This window comes from Ochlerotatus camptorhynchus, unplaced genomic scaffold (assembly GCF_037179485.1).
Source record: "Ochlerotatus camptorhynchus isolate MF236.1 unplaced genomic scaffold, CSIRO-AGI_Acam_v1.1 ptg000019l, whole genome shotgun sequence".
Lineage (NCBI taxonomy): Eukaryota > Metazoa > Arthropoda > Insecta > Diptera > Culicidae > Ochlerotatus > Ochlerotatus camptorhynchus.
This window is the reverse complement of record NW_027040511.1, coordinates 1,146,412-1,162,775: the sequence shown is the minus strand read 5'-3', so window position 1 is coordinate 1,162,775 and position 16,364 is coordinate 1,146,412.

Here is a 16,364-nt window from a genome sequence, read left to right as displayed (position 1 = left end):
TGTTTACTGACATGAGCTTGGTGGCCCTGAAAAGGGCCGTTTGGCGCCTCCTTTTCCAAGCCTTTGCTTCCCTTTGAATTGATGCTTGTTTGTCGTTGAACGGGTGAATCGAAACTAAGCCTAAAGCGTTTCGTTTAAATGATCTTTATTTTAGTTTAACTTGGACGATTACCATATAATTTTTTTTTTTTTTTTTTTTTTACTAAGTGATTCAATTGCTTTCTTCATCTTTAGGTATGGGCAAAATTCAAAATTTGTTTTACAGAATTAGTCCTAGACTTAGTACACGGTCGACCACCTTGGTGGGATTGGTTTGTTTTGTTTTTAGAATTTGAAGAGAAACTACTTAATACTACTATTTACAGCTTAAAACTAACCTACTCTACTATATACACTTAACCTACTATGTACAAATTGCTTATTAAAGCATGTTCAGAAAGATTGCATTTTTGAATAAATTTAGTTGTCATATCATCAATTTTGGAATCTACTTTGGGAATTTCTGCCTCTTGATGGAGGTCTGCTATTCTTGTGTCGAATGGACGATCTAGGATCATCCTCAACACTCTATTCTGTGCAACCTGGATTTTGTTCCTGTGGGTCTGAGCGCACGATTCCCACACCGGGGTGGCATAGAAGATCGCGGGGGCTATGATCTGTTTGTAGACAGCCAGTTTGTTTTGCCTTGAGAGGCGGGATCTGCGGCAAATGAGCGGATACAAACACCTAACCAAGGCGGAGCACTTAACTAGGGTTTTCTCTATGTGCGAGCGGAACAGGAGCTTCTCATCGAACAACATCCCGAGATAAGTAACATCAGTGGACCACTCGACCCTTGTACCATCCATTATTACGGTACAGGAGGGAGACGGTTTAAGTTTTAATGATTGTCTGTGAAGGAACATGATCGCTTGGGTTTTCGAGGCGTTGATTTTGATTTTCCACGTGGTGGCATAATCAGTAAAGGTGTCAAGGCATCGTTGGAGCTTGTTCGTAATTTCACGAGGCATCCTACCTTTGACGGCTATCGCGGTGTCATCTGCAAACAGAAAGAACACGCAACCGTCTCCTAGAGGAGGGATGTCCGACGTGTAGATGCTGTAAAGCAGTGGTCCCAGCAGACTCCCTTGCGGAACACCTGCTGGGATCGGAAATTGTCCCGAAAGGGAACTATTCAACGACACCCTGAACGACCTTTGCTGGAGATAGTTACGGGTGATTTTCACAAGGTATGGTGGAAAGTTGGAGTTACAAAGCTTGTATATAAGTCCGTCGTGCCAGACATTGTCAAACGCCTTTTCGACGTCTAACAAGGCCATGGCTGTGGACTTGGATACAGCTTTGTTACTCCGGATGTTATTCATCACCCGCACTAGCTGATGATTGGTGGAATGCCCCTTACGGAACCCGAACTGTTCCGGAAGAAGAATGTCATGTTCCTCCACAAACTTGTTTAGTCGGCTGAGGATCAATTTTTCGAACAGCTTGCTCAGCGCTGAGAGCAGGCTAATCGGTCTGTAGCTTGACGGTAGTGAAGGGTCTTTCCCAGGTTTGCGGATCGGGATGATTTTTGCCACCTTCCAGATGTTTGGAAAGTAGTGCAGCTCCAAGCATCTGTTGAAGGTGGCAGCTAGCAGCGAGTGCACCCTCGGGCTGAGATTTTTAAACGCTAGGTTGAATATTCCGTCAAACCCGGGAGCCTTCATGTTCTTACTGTATTTCAGCGCTGAGCAAATTTGTTCCTCTGTAATCCGTTCTTCTGGAGGGACGGCACAAGGGGAGGCATCTAACGTCAGGACGCACTGCGCAACCTGGTTCTCGAGTGGACTTGGGATTTTAGAGCCAAGCAAATGCGACTGGGCAATGTGCTCCCCAATCGCATTGGCCTTCTCTTCGTTGGTGATAAGCCGTTCGTCATTGACTCTAAGTGGTGGAATGGGCTTGGGGTGAGACTTCAGCACCTTGGCAACCTTCCAGAATGGTCTGGAACGGTCGTCCAGGTTCTGAACGAGCCGCCCGAAACTCTCGTTCCGGATTGAGACCATTCTGGAAGCGATCTGCCGATTCAGATCGACCATTTCGTATTTACGCTGCAGATCCCCAGTCCGCTGAAACTGGCGTCTACGAACATTTCTGAGCCGAATCAAGAGTTTGGTGTGGGAATCAATTGCTTGAAACTTACCCCTCACAGGAACTCGTCGAACGCACTCTTCGTCAGCCACGGATATGGCTTGATGGAGACCCTCCAGGGCCCGGTCGATGTCCTCCACTGTGTCGAGCGGTGGGTTGTCGTCGATGTGGCGGTCGACCACGCGTCGAAACTGGACCCAGTTGACTCGATGGTAGTCCTTCCGCTGGCACGGTGCAGGGGCCACGTTGTAGCCCAGCTCGGTCAGCACCGGTTGGTGGTCCGAACTCAGGTCGTTGATGGCAACCGGCTTGGCTAATCTGGTGTTTGCCAAGAACAGGTCCAGCGTCGATGGGTTGCCCGTCGGTGATGTGAAGGTTGGTTCGTCCGGAAACCAGACGGAATAGAGACCATGCTGGGAATGGTCGAATAGCAGGCGGCCGTTCTGGTTCTGCTGGTAGTTCCGCCAGGCCTCGTGCCGGGCGTTCAGGTCCCCTCCGATTACGAAGCGGGCATTGGTGCGGGTTATGATGGCAAGGTCGTTCTTGAACTGCTGTGCTGTACCATTGCTAACGGTACATTGCCGGGGACAGTAGGCGGCGATGAACCGGATGTTTCCGGTCGATGTTTCCACCTCTACGCCGACGGCCTCGATGATGGAAGTGCGGTAGTGGGGTAGGGTGCAGTACTTGATGCCTTTCTTGATGATGACCGCGACACCGCCCCCCCTGGAGCTGGTGCGATCAAGCCGGACAGTGCTGTGGTCGGGCAGCCAGAAGCTGTCACCGGTCTTGAGGTGGGTCTCGGTGAGGAGGCCCACGTCGATGTCGTGCTTGCGGAGGAAGTCTGCAAGCTCAATGTTTTTCGCCCCTACGGAGCGAGCGTTCCAGTTGGCGATCTTTATGGGTTCACGGTCCATAATTAGCGACGAAGGAGATGATAGCTTGGAGCTGTTGTGTTCTTGTTGCGCAGGTGCGCTTGATGATGATGGCCTGGGCCAACAGTGTGACGATCTCATCCGTTGACAGCGGAGAATCGTCTGTAGCTTCACCGGTTGTACCGGCCAATCCCGGAGCAGGGGGATCCGTCGATGGGCCGGAGGCTTGACTGGGTACTGCAGCGGCAGCCGACTGGGCAGCAGCCAACTGTTGGTTGAGCGGGAGCGGCGCCAACACTGGAATTGGCCGTGGTTGGACCGGTGATAACGGAGGAAAGTTCTGCGCGTTGTTTTCCGGGACCTTCTTGCGACCGGGCTGGTTGTTGGACGAGGCCTTCTTCCGGATCTCGGCGTATTCGGCCCGCTTCGGACAGGCCTTACTCGTGGCCTTGTGGGCAGCACCGCAGTTGGCGCATGTGGGAGCGGCTTCCTCGATGCTGTCGCAGTCGTCGATCTTGTGGTTTTTGCCGCATTTGATGCAGCGGCTGGCCATGCGGCAGTTCCTGGTGCCGTGCCCGAACAATAGGCAGTTCGAGCACTGAGTGACGCCACGGTGGGTTGGCTTATACCGCTCCCACTTCACTACGATGTGGAACAGTGTGCGTGTCGTATGGAGATCCTTCACGGTTGTGGAGTTCTTCTGCAGATGGACCAAGTAGAGCTGGTCACGATACTTGATGGCCTTGCTGCGGGTCATCTTGTGGATTTCGACCGGCTTGAGGCCGTTCGCCTTAATCTCGTCCATTAAGGTGGTGGTGTCCATGTCGTGGAGCCCGCGCAGCACCACTTTCAGCGGCTTGGTGGCCTCGACGTCGTGGGAGAAGTACTCCAGCTTCATCCTGTCCAAGAGGGCCTGGACTGCGTTGTAGTGATTTTCAGCCGAGACCATCAGTTTGTAGCCTTCCGTGCACCGTTGAATGGTGCAGCGAAGGCCCTGCTTAATGTAGAAATCCAGCTGCTCCCATAGCCCGGGAGGGAAGCCCTTCACATAGAAGGGTGGCAACTTAACTTTTTTAGGCACCGTCTCAGGGTCCGACTGCGGCTGGGCTCCGTTCTGCAGGGCGGAGAACGGATTGTTGCTCAGCAGCTTTTTTGCTGCCGATGCGGTGGCGCTGATGTCTTCAGGTCTGGGTCGTTTAGTTCCGGGAGGCCCCGGCTGCGGGTCCGCAACGCCTGTCGGGACGGGCAATGGGGTTTTCTTCTGCTTCTTCTGAGCTGGCTCGGTGGTCGCGCCGTCTCCTGGGAGAGTCTGTTTTCCCGGTAAGCCGGCACTCGCGTTACCGCGCGATTTCTTACCCATGGCTGGGTCAGCGAGAGCGTCACTATACAACGCGGAGCTAATTCGACTTGCGAACGAACGAACGAAACTAGAGAGAATTCAAATCGACTGAACTGCTCAACAGTCTGGCAGCGAATTGTGAAGCCTAAAGCGCAGATAGCAACCTGTTATATAGGCAACCAGCTCTGCCGGTACCATATTTTCTCGCTTCCCATTGGCTATATAATATAGCCAATGGGAAGCGAGAAAATATGGTAGGGGTCGTCCATTAATTATGTCACACATTTAGGAGGAGGGGGTTTTGAAAACTGTGAGGAGCCATACAAAAAAAAATTAAGGTTCATACAAAAAATGTGACAAAATGGGGAGGGGGGTTGAAAATGGGCCAAACTTGCGTGACATAATTAATGGACCATCCCGTACCGGCAGAGCTGGTTGTCTATATAACAGGTTGCTATCTACGTTTTAGGCTTGGTTTCGATTAGGATTGGGCGATCTTCAGAGAAAGATCGATCTTGATGAATCGATCTTATATTTGGCTCTAGAATCGATCCACTGAATTAATTGGTACCAAAGAATCGATCTTTGGTAGATCGATCTTTTGATTTTTTGTGATACGCTTGTTTACGTTGGTACCCCAAGAACTTCTATCCTTTATAATATTCAATTAAGCCAGCGCCGGTGGTGTAGTGGTAAGCGTGACTGCTTTCTAACACCCCATTGGTCTGGGTTCAATCCCAGCCGAGGTCGGTGGGATTTTTCTGAGGCATAAAAGTCTCTGGTCACGTCTTCCTTCGGAAGGGAAGTAAAGCCGTTGGTTCCGGCCCATGTATGGTTGTGAATGGGTGCGATATCCTACGCAGGTGTGGAAGCTGCCTTCCTGCACATTCGGTTGCCGTCAATGGATGGCAATCGATGTCCGTCGGTGATTGGCACTAGATTGAGGAACAGAGACCGACGTTAAATAAAGGAAAAGAAGAAGAATATTCAATTAAATCACCGGCCAGAAATTTTTCTTTGAATAAAATGCGCGCAAAACAACGAGCAAACGAAAACAAATAGGAAATGAACGTCACACTTGCTCACTGTCAATGTGAGTGTCAATTCAGTTCGATTGCCACGGAGAAACAGAATGATACATTAATGATTTGAAGTTGCTGTATTCGTAAATATTAGAAACGAAAATAGTGACGTCATTGTAGTCCAGCTAATAACATACACGAAACGAAAATCAATTATTTTATTCATGTGTTTCACTTATACATTTTTGCCAAAGCATCAGCCTTATACATTCCATAAGACATACCACATAGGTCCTACAAGAATGCATAAAAGGTATGTGTGACCGCTTATACATTTCATTTGACACATGAGCTTCATTAAGTTTTTGCAAGGCATCTGCTTATTAGTTGACTTATACATTTTATGAATAATCAGCAATAGAAATTTGCCAAAAGGTATAGAGATCTCCAAGCGCAATCTCACGAACACTAAAATCCAACATCCATATATAAAAATGAAGAAGAAGAAGAACCTAAAAGGTATCGCGATATCACTACTACTTAAAAAGGTAGCGCGCGGTCTCACGCACACTTTTGTGCATCTGGAGAACTCTATAAGGAGATTTCTATCCGTGTAGGGACCGATGCGGATGTTGACGTTACGTTTGTTAAATTTACCACAAAGTCTGGGGTGAGAGTAAATCGTTTTTTTTTTTCGATATAAATGCTCTTAAAAAATTTAATACATATTTTTTATTGAAGATCGAAAAGATTGATAGAAAAAAAAATCGATTTTTTCGATCTTTTTGTGGACAAAGAATCGATTCGAAAAATCGGAAATCGGAATGAAAAAGATCGATCTTCCAAAGATCAATTCAAGTTCGCCCAATCCTAGTTTCGATTCACCCGTACAACGACAAACAAGCATCAAGTGCTTGGAAAAGGAGGCACCAAGCGTCATCGGAAGGTTCTAGGTACAAAAAACATCAAGGGTACCAAGCATGCCATTCGTCGTCTGGCTCGACGTGGTTACGTCAAGCGTCTCCGGTCTGATCTTTGAGAAACCCGAGGTGTGCTGAAGGTGTTCTTAGAAAATATGCGTGATGCCGTCACCTACACTGAACACGCCAAGCGCAAAACCGTCACGGCCATGGATGTCGTCTACGCTCTGAAGCAACAGGGACGCATTCTGTACGGTTTCGGAGGTTAAAACTTATCACCAATGTAACAAAACGGCCCTTTTCAGGGCCACCAAGTTCATTTCAGAAAAGAGTTAGAATAGAATTATATATCGAGTATCCCCTGCTTCCAAGTTTGGTTCCGTCAACTGTGTGCAAAGTTATTAGCAATTGAGCAGTTCGTGACCAAAACTGTGTATGCCAAGCATGGGTGTGGGTAGCATTGGTGCTCAGCACGAAAAACAAATCCAAGGAAAAAAAACAGCATTTTGTGTGGTCGTTGGGGGCGTGTGGTTCTGAATTGGCAACAAAATGTTCCGCAATTATATCCTCCCTATTCGTACACACCCGAAGATCGGAGGCGAATGACACTTCGACTTGTTTCATCTAGGAACCATTCTCTGATGACTGTGTTGGGGAAGCAGCACATGCATGTACGTAATTGGTGGATTTGTTAGTTATTTAGAAGCTTTTGGACAATGCTTGACATTTACCACTTTTTCAATAGTTTCAATTTGAAAATCAACAGTCAAGAGCATTGTTATCGATGCGTAGAAATGTTTCTGATCGATTGGTGATAAAATAATTGAAATTGGTCCAGGGGTAGCTAAGTTATTAACGTTCAAAATCTTTCATGATTTCATTTTTTGCTTTTCATAAATTGTACCCCCATCTTCCCGAAAGACGTAGTCCTACGTCAAAAATAATGATGTTAAAAAAAATCGGAACAGACTGTGATAGAACCAGGAATGTTGAGATTTTGGTGCGCATGTTAACGCTTGGGATATGGAAAAGACTAAAGCCGTATAAAAACAAGCTCGTGTAAGATGATAATAACGTAATCGGTCTGCAAATGACATCATGTTGAACTTGTGTCTCAGGCACAATCTATATATTGACTAGCATTGGGCGATCTTGAGGCAAGAATCGATCTAAGTGAATCGATTCATTTTTTTGAAAATAATCGATGCACCGATTTAATCAATCATTTTGAATCGATTCATTTTTCAAAATGGCACAAAAATGTTTCAAATGTGACGGACCATAGGAAAGTTGGTGCAAATTAATGCCAAGTTCAGTCTAAAGTTGATATTACGTGACATAAGCTATCTTGTTATGACATTTCACTTATAATAGTCATTTAGTGTGATGATTGATATAATCTAGAAATAAATTGTGTAGTACGTACGCAGTAAAAGTTGTGAGTGTAACATACGTACACCTGTGTTCAATATAATGGCAGCGCATGCCGATTTCCATGCAAAGTGGTCAACTTCGACAAGTTGTACCTTTGCTCTCTTAAGATCAATTAAGCTGAAACGTTCGCCACAGAACTACAAATATGTTCAATTTTATGATTACAAAATACCAAATTTTTGGAAGCACCTGCCGGACAGTGAGACACTAGGTAAAATTGTTGAAAATAATAACAGTACTAATAATTTACATTACAGCTTAATTTTGAGATTTTAAATTTTACATTTCTCAAAATTCTAACAATCCCCACCCAATTAACAAATGTACATAATAGCACAGAGAACAGACGTTCAAGTTCGGTCAGAAATTTGTGTAAAATAAGTGGGAACGTCGCCGTTACGTGGTGTTAGCATCTTCTGATTTTCCACTTTCGACCAATTTGGCGCTAGTATCGATACATTTTCTGTTGAAAATTGCCAATTGGCGCTACTAGCACTTAGTGTCTAGTGTAATTTGTGCAATATGTGCCAATATTTTTGATGAAAAAAATTAAGATTTATAAAATTGTCCCAGCGGTTATGAACTTTCGGCTTTTTAATGTATGGTTATTTCAGCTGTAAATCAGTTCAGATCTGTAGATAATCGAAAAATAATACCACTCGCGATGGAAATTTGCAAGTTGTGCAATAAAATGTACATTAATTTGAGTTTTAAATCTCGTTATTATGATGTAGACAAATGGATTGGATGACATTCCCTCTTAAAATCGACTAGCGCACTCTACATTGATGGTGCATGAAAAAAGCCTATTATAAATTTAAATTTATCTCAGCAAAAATATGTGGAAGCACCAGCCTGATCACTGCAAAATTGATACAGAAAACAAAATATTCCACGGGGATGATGATTTCAAGCACCTGCGATGGATGCATTAATCAGGAAAGGTAAAATATGTTCCTCTTTCTATGCCTCTTGGCGAGAATTTCAGCCCTCATCACTCTTTTGATGATTCGCCAATTCACCGCCAGGTGCCGAAATGATCGGTTATTTTCTATTGGATTCGCCTATTAACAGACCCCCTTCACTTTTTGGAATATATATAGACGAGTGCACGGGTGAACTTTTGTTTATCTACTGAAAACAAATTGACACAACAGCGGGGCCCTTTTTACTAAAAATGAACACATGAATAATACTCGCGTAACATATGAAAAGGGCCTATCAACTTTTGTAAACAACTTCCTTGGTCCTTTTCACGAGAACCGAAGTACGCCCACGCAAACCAAGGTGCTCTCAAGCCAAGGTGAGAATTTTCCCTACCCGATGGTGTTGTTAGTTTGCGTGGGCGTATTCGGTTCGCACGAAAAGGGATTAACAAGTTTTGTGTACAACAGTTGATAGGCCTGTTTCAAATGTTACGCGAGCATTATTCATGTGTTCATTTTTAGTAAACAGGGCCCCGCTGCTGTGTCACTTTTTGTCGAATGAGTGAACTCAAATCCATCCGTGCACTCGTCTATATAGAGACAGATAGCAGCGCCAATCAGTTTGTGACAAGACAACGTTGAACTACAGCGTTGGAAGAAAACACCAAAAGCTATGCATGGACGAACATACTCAACTGAGTGTATCTGAGTTTATCTTACATAATGTGCTCAGCGATGAGTAAATTTGCCTCATGTTTTTCCAAGTTTGTCCTGGAAAAACTTTCTGAATATGAAAAAAAAAGTATAGATTGGGTTCTCTCAGTCTATTGGTACTACTCATAGACTGAGTAAAATTTTCGTCAATTTTCCTCATTTTCCGGCAGATTTTTTAGGTTTTCCACAAAAAAAACCGTGGACAAATTTTCTCAAAGCTGAGTTAGGAGCGATCTAAACTCAAATTTGGCTTGTTCTCATTCGCCGAACAGGGTAAATCAAAACACGAAACGGTGTCATCACTCATCGTCCCCATCCAGTTTCAGTTGCATTTGCATTTGTATTCGCCGGCGTTGTCAAATACCTTCCCACGTTATAAAATAGGAAAGTAATCATTATTCCAAAATAATTTTAGAATAGAATGCGTGCTGCGTCTACATTTACAATGCTATAAAGATTATTTTAAGCAACAGCTTCACAAATCATCAATTACTATTAGAAATTGGCATGGTGGGGGTATTGGCAACTCTTCACTTGAAAGCAAAACATATTACAAGCCCATCAAATGTGAGCTCGGATGTGTTATTGATTTATCAAGTGTTTCTCTTGTATATAAAGTGGTAATGATTTAAAAACGGAACAATCACAAAAAAGTGTGAATCTTGCTATCGCAAAATAACCACAGAGAACAGACTTGGAGGCTCGAACAAAATTTCTCTAAAAACTTGTGTAAAGATTCCTATTCGACTTAAGCGCCACTAACGGCGACTTCCCCACTTAAAAAACCCTCTTTGACAACATGATGGCACTGGCGTTGCACAAATTACACTAGACACTAAGTGCTAGTAGCGCCAAGTGGCAATTTTCAACAGAAAATTTATCGATACTAGCGCCAAATTGGTCGAAAGTGGAAAATTTATAGAGAAAATCAGGAGATGCTAACACCACGTAACGGCGACGTTCCCACTTATTTTACACAAGTTTCTGACCGAACTTGAACGTCTGTTCTCTGTGATATAACGGTGATGACATCGAGCATGATATCGGCCTCTTCCTTCGGCTGATCATCAACGTCCGCGCGGCAGCTGTCATCCTGACCCTTGCCAGTTATTGAGCCCTGGTTGTGAAGTTGGTGGACTCCCAACAGTTTCAATGTGCACTCACCAGATGGCACTGTGATCACATAAGGGTGGTGTTACCATTGCCTTGTTCGATGAATTTATTAGTGGGATATCTTGTTAACTAGATATATTTGCTATTAATAACTGTAGAACTGCATCTAGAACACTAAGTTGATTGCACGTAATAAGCTAATATGCGATAAGCAATAAGCTTGATATACGAAGAATAAGAAGAAGAATTATAGTAGAATCATGCCATTTTGTGCTCATAGCTGTTCGAAAAAGAAAGGTAAAGTGTGTATTGTGCTTAGTAGGACGGAAATTAAATCAAAAACCTAGTAGTGTTTATTACCCAATATAGACACAACAACAATGTGTACCTACTATATTTGAATGGCATAGCAGCATCCTAAGCATAAGTTGTGTACATCTCCGTCCATTTTCCAGCGTATGGAGAGCTATGCTCCCAATTCTCTCAGTATTTGGGAAACATAAAATGCACACATCCATATGCACACTTAAGGTGGGAAAACTTTCTACGACAGAAAGTTACCTACCTAGTGGAAAAGTTTCTCTTGGGCAAAGAAAACAAAAGTCAAACTAATTTATTTGTTTTGATGATGGAAAATCTCCAACATAGGATACAATATTTCACCTGCTATTCTCGGCTTGTCGTCTGAGGTGCAATGCATGACATATACATAATGAAGTTAGAAGCATGCTGAATAGATTTATCGAATTGCTTAAGTTTAGTTTGAAAGAATTATAGCATGAAGTAATAGATTGATTCCCCACTCACTCCTCACCACATTCATTTTATTAGCATATTGAATTGATGTCCCTGCTTTTACACATTTCAAATTGGATGAATATAGTTATTTCATCATTATTTTTCTCTTTCTGTACTTTATTTTTTTGTTTCTTCTTAAGAACGAGTGTGAAGGGCGATACAGCAGAGAATCAAGATGGTCCGGTAGCAGATCTAGGAGCAAGCGCAGAAGTCGACAGTTTCCCGGTCCTCCTGGAAGTTTTGGATTTCTGGGGATGAAATCGGGCTTCCAAATTTCCCGGCAATCGGGAAATGGAAAACCTATTTCCCGGGAATGAGAAAAACTCTTAAAAATAAATTTAAGAGTTGAAAAGGAAGTATTGTTTTATTCGGTAATCGAGAATCTCGGGAAATTGTTCTCCGAAATGGACACCCTATGGTTGACGTATTTTTTTTATTTGGGCTCAATGCCGATAATGACATTAGCAGAGAAATTCAACGATGTATTGTGGCAGGTAATCGTGCTTACTTTGGACTCCGGAACGCTCCGGTCGAATAAATTTCACCACAGCAAGAAGTTGACTATATATCTACAAAACGCTGACGGCAGTCTTCTATGGCCACGAGACATCCCAAGTAAGATTTTTGCCAGCTGCTGAGAGAAACATCCTTCGTCCAAATCTTGAAAAAAGGAAGACTACGGTGGACTGGGCACGTTGTTAGAATGTTAAACGACAACGCGGTGAAATGACGCGCAGTGGGCAAGGTGAATCGATCAGGCGGAAGGCGACCTGTGGAGCCTTCGCAGAATGCAAGGCTGGCAACGTGTAACCGTGGAATGTAGGCGACTTCTGTGCACAGCAAAGGACACCTAGGCCTTAGTCTGACTGGTAAAGTAAGAAAGTGTTTCGACATATGAATGAATATTCATATCTTGACCTAACTAGTTACCACGTGCAAATCCTTTTTGTCTTTGAAATTATGAATATTAAAAATGCAAAATAAATCAGTTCAGTAGTCAATCCAGCGAAGAAATCCAAATAAAAAAAATGTGGTCGCCTGTTGCCAAAATCAGACCCATTCTGTATTGTTTACCCAGCATATAGATGTCGTTACATTTTCCATTCCGAAAAAAATTAGACCGAACCAGGAACCGACCCCGCTACTTCTAACATGGATTGTTTTGTCTAAAGAAATGCACCTATACAGTCCGAGAGAGACCCCATGCTATGGAGACGGTGGTACTTGATCCCCCTTTTATAATTTGGATAATATCTTAGCCAGTAGTGTGTTAATACAATCTGTTTTGACGGTTATACCAAAGAATTGCTACATAGACACACTTCCATGAGCATAAGGGTGGCTCAAAATATGAATTTTGTTCCTCCAAGCTCAATCGATTCCAAATCAGTTTCTGATCATTCTACCAAAATTTTATTTCATTTGGATGCAAATTCATACTGCACTGGCCCTTTGAAGTTTGTATGGGAAATATCATGGGAAAAGTGAACTTTTTGTACACCTCATCCTAACCATTCACCATACTGATCTACAGATAAATTTTCTATCTGTATTTATGGAAATTTTTCTCAACTACAACTTTGCTGAAGACCACTTTTTAATTGATCGTCAGGATAATTAATTAACTAAGAACTTGATATTCTTCGGACATGCTCCATCAACTGCTTATCAGGCAACATTGGTGTACTTGGCGCGAATAATTCGTAAAAATTGCCTAATTAAAAAAATCGTTCCATAAATTGTTAGATTTTTTTATTAGTCACCCTACTATAGTTTGATTCATAGCCCCAAATATGAGACTAAGAAAAAAATGGTAAAGATTGATAAAGGCCTAGAGATCGCGCAAATGGTTTGAAATTTATATGGGAATTACTATGAATGCATTTTATTTTATTTTTCTCTGGTTTGCAGCCATCAGAGGAAAACTAAAGCTATGGGTAGGTAGCTGACATCCGCAACCACGAAGCCAGCTTGTACGGTCACCCCAGGGAAGAAATCTATGCAATTAACTGATATATTGCACTTATAACACTCCAACTTTGGTTTTGAATAATGAATGTGTAGTTGCTATGATAATGACCAAACCGCCTGTTGCTGCTACGGTCAGTTTGGCAGATTTTTCAAGAAAGAAAGAAATCTAAAAAAATACAAAATAGGTATGGTAAATGGATAGTTGAATATGTACAAGACGACAACGATAATTTCATCACAACAACAACAACAGGCTTGTTGGTCATTGTCATGTCATGACAACCACAACGTTTGGACAACTAGAACCAAAGTTAGCGCCATGTAAGTGAAATTCAATAATTGTCCATAGTAATTTGCGAAAATCACTACATAAACTTCAAACCATTTTTGTGACCTCCCGATGTTCTGCACATACTCATATTTTGGAATTATAAATCAGTCTGAAGGGTGTCCTATAAGAAATCTAACGCTTTATTTATATGAAGCACAAACACACAAAGACATTTTCCAATCTCGTCGAGCTGAGTCCGAGCCTCGAATCGAAAGTCGATTTCCCAAGCGGTATGTATATCTTCTTTGTAAGAAGGGTTACAATATGAACATAGTTATCGTAATGTACAGCAAAGTAGAACAATTCTTCAAAACTTATATCTTGTTTTTTATAATCTTCACTTATCATGCCCCATTTATCAGCAATAAACTTCGTCCACTCGCATTCCCCACATCTTGCTACCATCTCCAACATCAACGAGTTGAAATCAAAACTTCAAGAATTCCGAGAAGATCATCATAAATTTGATTGCACGTCACAATGGTTGACTTTTATTTCGACCAATATTCTGACAGCCCACTTACCTAACTTTGAGGGTTCTAGACGCTCTTCGATTCCATTTGCGATCCGGTAACATCCTCTCAAGCGTTGATAAAACCTCCCTCCCGCACGAGCCACAAACAATGTGAGCCTTTTATCAACTTTTATAACTGTATTGTAATGCGCACTTCAAAATTCATTCGAAAACTTTGTTGTTTTACAGCAATACAGTAGCCGGGTCACAAAATCAGCAACAATATCATCTTCTCTTCACGGACACTTTATTCAACACCGACATGAGAACTGAGAAGAAGGAAAATATTTCATGCAAAGAGCTTTCCGCTTCCTTAAGCAATCAATTTACTACCCCACTGCCACCCACTAATGTGACGCGTTACACCACACGGCAGAACATTGACACGATGGATGATGCCGCATTTGCCAAAAATTTTCAATCCCATTAACTCTCTTTCCTGCTTGGATAGGCCCGGCATTCACTACCCCAGGCGCAACCTCTTCTCGGATGGCTGTCCTGTTTCTTTTTCTATTTCGTGGTCAAATCTTCACACTCACTGTCTCGCCTTGTCAACTTTTCGGAACCAGGTTCTAAATCAAACTAGACGAGCAGCGCAAATTAACGAGTCTCATGCGAAAAATAAATCAAAATGCATTTATATTTTATAATTATACACTCTCATCGGTAAATTATCACGCGGGCGCGCAACTGAGCGGTCTCTGTGTTGCACTAAGCCAAATGGGTAATAGTAGATTTAGTATATAGTGAGGAGCGCTCCTCCACACAGCTCCGGTCGTTAGCAGAGGTTCTGGATGCCCACCCAGCAATGCGATGTTTGTGTAGGCACCGTAAGTTATCAACGCTTCGTAACAGCCGGAGAGTTGATGTATAGTGATCTGCAACGATGCATCTCTTGCAATTTCTTCAACATATAAAAGCTGCCATCGTTTCCAATGGGCCCATTTCAAAGCAACCCCAGTATACAGTACCATTCAGTTGGTCAACTGTGCTCATAGGAAAACTTAAATACAGAGCGGGAGCAGTTCAATTATGAGAATTTCGAGTCGAGGGAATCGCTATAGACAATCGGGGACCTACTCAGACCCAAGCGGGTTTATGAAGGATTATCCGCCATTCAGATTAATTTACTCTACAAATGACCCCTGGAATATAATACGCGCAACTAATTAAAATATAAACTAAACATAGTTATGTCCACATAATATTGAAGATCAATGTTTTCTTTTGCCGGGACGCCATCGATTACATCCCTGTCCGTAATTCAAACCATTCACTCTCAGTCCGTATTCATACATATATATAGTGTTATCAGTTGCACGAGAGAATCAGACTACTGCTATACATGATGGCATGCAATCCACGATTCTAATCATGTAATTAGTCTTTATCCCACGATCTACATAAGTGCTTCGAAAGTGTTTATTTTCCCCCGCGGACAGTCCTCTTCGATCGAAATCATCGTCTCATGGCATCACCCGCTCTGCTGCTGTTTGGTCTGGTACATAGGTTGATAGTCACACACATTCCAGGCTCAGTATCAGCAGTCTGACGATTTTTCAACGTGCTCCTTAATGAGTGTATTAGCCATTTTTAGACGGTAGAAAAGGATACAAATAATGAGATTTTTCGATTATGGCAACATTAAGCTCATCCTACATCGTACATCCCATGTTAAATGGATTACAAATTAATATTATGTTAACATGCTCTCATACCTATGTACAAGCCAAATTTCCTGTGTCCCAGATCACTTTCACAAATTGCATTAACAATGTAAGGAGTTATTAGAATACGTGAACAAATAATGGATCCCTCTGCACTTTTGTCCAGAAGTAATTATGAACTTGTTTTACAATTATTATTAATTATCTTAAAACCCTTTTAAAGCATTCACCAAGGGTCGATCAAATCATTGAAGGCGTATTATCTATCGGACTGCCTAACAGCAGGTGATGCACATCAACATTGTAGTGAGCTGACGGCGCTACTGAGCATCAGCATGAGCATGAATGACCGTCCACAGAGAGCCAACAGATGATGCTTTTGACTAACGTACATCCTCAATGTGTGTGAACCTTTTGCTAGTATGCTTTTTTATGTAATTACTACACATGAAACAAACAACATTCTGAATTGTTATCTGCGCAAAAATTACATAAACAAGCTACACTATTTGTTAATTTTCAAGTGTCCATGGTTCAAAATACTCCTAAAGATCGCAATTTGCGTGAGCTATATTTAAAAATATAAATATTGAATATATATATACTTCTT